Below are 2,616 nucleotides of genomic sequence, written 5' to 3'. Positions count from 1 at the left end.
AAAATAAATACCAAATTAAGCCTACATATACGCTACTCTAAGACTAGAGTATTTTCTTGCCCCTGAAATACATTTTTTTATATATTTTGGTTATGAAATATTATTTTGGGAAATGAAGGGTAAAACTAAATAAATATAAATATATAACCAAATATTTCAATTTCAAAAATATATTTAATTTATATTTAACATATATGTAAGATATTTTAATGCTCCACTTTTTTTTTTTTTTGCCATATAGGTTGACCCGTATGCCCAAAAACTTGATTGAAATTATAATTTCAATCCAAAGAAATTATGACATGGATGACTAGTTTTTTTGCTATCCAGTATAGCTTGGTGTGTGTTTTTGTTGCATTTCTCATCAAACATCACAGTGCCTTTGTTAACAAGGTCATAGTTAACAAGCAAACCTAACAGCACATTCAGTCATCACCCTTGTCCTTCGGTTCTGTTTCAAAGCGAACGGAGGACGTTCCATTTCAGAGCACGTTTCATCCTTGGTCCTGATAGCACACTGGGTCAATAAAGCCATTGCTAAAGCACTTCCTTCACCCTCAGCTGACTAGAGCTAATGCTCTAACTAATGCTGGACTCAGCAATACACTGACTGGCGTGCAGTCATAATGAATAGAGGAAGCGTGGCCAGTGGGACGGTAATGTGGTCAGTGTGTTAATCCATCTCCCACATCACATCTGCAGTTTTCACAATGAAACACTAGCATACTTCTTACTGCATACTGTGTCTACAGTCTGTAAAAATAAACCGAGTGTCTATTTACACTAAGTGCATATAGCCAGCCTTGTTGGCAGAAGCTATTTGCACTACCTCCACCCACCAACATTTGGTTGGGCTGGACAACACTACAAAAGACAGTCGACAAGCGACGGCTTCAGTAGCTTAGATGATAAAGCGCTTTAATGCATTATGACACGATCGACCCAAGTTAGAATACGCCTTTTGCCGAACTCATTCTTCTGACTTTTCACATCTCTTATTAGAAAGTCGTTTATTTTCAATTAAAATGAAGAAAATAATCGAAAAGCTGAAAATAAAGTATCGGCTAGGGTTAGGGTAGGTGTAGGGAGGGCTTATATTGTCCCAATAAGGCAGCATTCATTAAATAGTCCTAATAAAAATGATAACTTACACTAATATGTTATTTGCATGCTGTTTTATAATGTACTACAATACTGAGGTGCAGATATTTGCCACTATTTGCAATAAGTAGTATAAATAGCAGAAAATACTGCTATTTTTACATAGTGTAAATAGAAGCTATCTGTTTGTGCTAAGCTATTGCTGTATTGTTATTTTCTGTTCTTTTAGTACATATACATATTATAATCACAGTTTCCACTAAAATTCCTGTTAGTTTATTGCAAACTGTAAATTGCCACATGGAAGATTGTATTATCCAAGCATTTTGGTGCAAAAACAGAACTGTTCATAAGGAACTTGGTATTTTCCAGTACTAAGTCATACAAAACTGAAACAATATTGCATTTGTAACACTATTACTGTAGTAACAGTAACTGCTGTAACTATTTTGGTGGCAAGTATGGTTACCATAGTACATGAGTTAACAGTACGAGTAAACAGACATTCTGGAAGTGAAACACAACCTCCCAGTGTCCTTTCGCTCATGTTAACAGCGAGACGTCGTGGTTTGGTTTTTAATAGTACTGCTTTTCGCAGTCTTTCAGAAAGCCCACGAGAGCAGATGATGCTAAAGCAGAAATTCCCTGCTGCTCACCATCAAATCACTTCCTGATTCTCTATCTCAGTCTAGTAACCCTTATACAACGTATAAAATCACTCTTTTAAATCATAAATCACACTCTAGAGCTAGGCATTCGGCTAAATGAATTAGTCCCATTATATTGTAATTAGTTTGTAAAGGTCATACAGTTGGGATATGTTTATTATTGTGACAGACTGAGCATCACTTCCTGCTCCGTGATGTCTTGCGTGTCAATGAAGGTGTTTATATGTGAAACTTCCCCTCCAGTGAATAACATCACATTAGCACGCTGCTGTGCACGTTACACGCGCTGTGGATTTAGGAGTGAAAGACTACAAGAGGATTAAACTGTAGCTATTAATCAGATTTGAAAGGATGATGGAAGGAAGTTCACAGTCGTCACTGTCAGAAGAGGACTCTTCCAGCAAAGAGCGCTCTTTACCTGAGGAGGAGAATGAGCTGCAGTCTGAGTGCGTATTATTACACCATCTTCTCTTTAGTTTAAGTGGACGTCAGCAGCAGCTGTCATAGTGTTACATGAAAGTACAGTCGGTTTGTTATAGCAGAAAAGTGTAAACAGGAAGTAGGCACTATTTTTGTAATAATTTGCCAGTTGAATGCTTTATTTTTGTAAAATAGTATTCCAAGGAGTCACACGTTTGGCAGATAAATGAGATATACAATGGTTCTGTATAATTACCATATTCACAAACCATGATAGATAGATAGATAGATAGATAGAAATAGTCAGAATAAAGATAGATAGATAGATAGATAGATAGATAGATAGATAGAAATATTCAGAATAAAGATGATAGATAGATAGATAGATAGATAGATAGATAGATAGATAGATAGATAGATAGATAGA

This window comes from Sinocyclocheilus anshuiensis, unplaced genomic scaffold (assembly GCF_001515605.1).
Source record: "Sinocyclocheilus anshuiensis isolate Anshui unplaced genomic scaffold, SAMN03320099.WGS_v1.1 scaffold731, whole genome shotgun sequence".
NCBI classification, from domain to species: domain Eukaryota; kingdom Metazoa; phylum Chordata; class Actinopteri; order Cypriniformes; family Cyprinidae; genus Sinocyclocheilus; species Sinocyclocheilus anshuiensis.
This window is presented reverse-complemented; position numbering follows the sequence as displayed.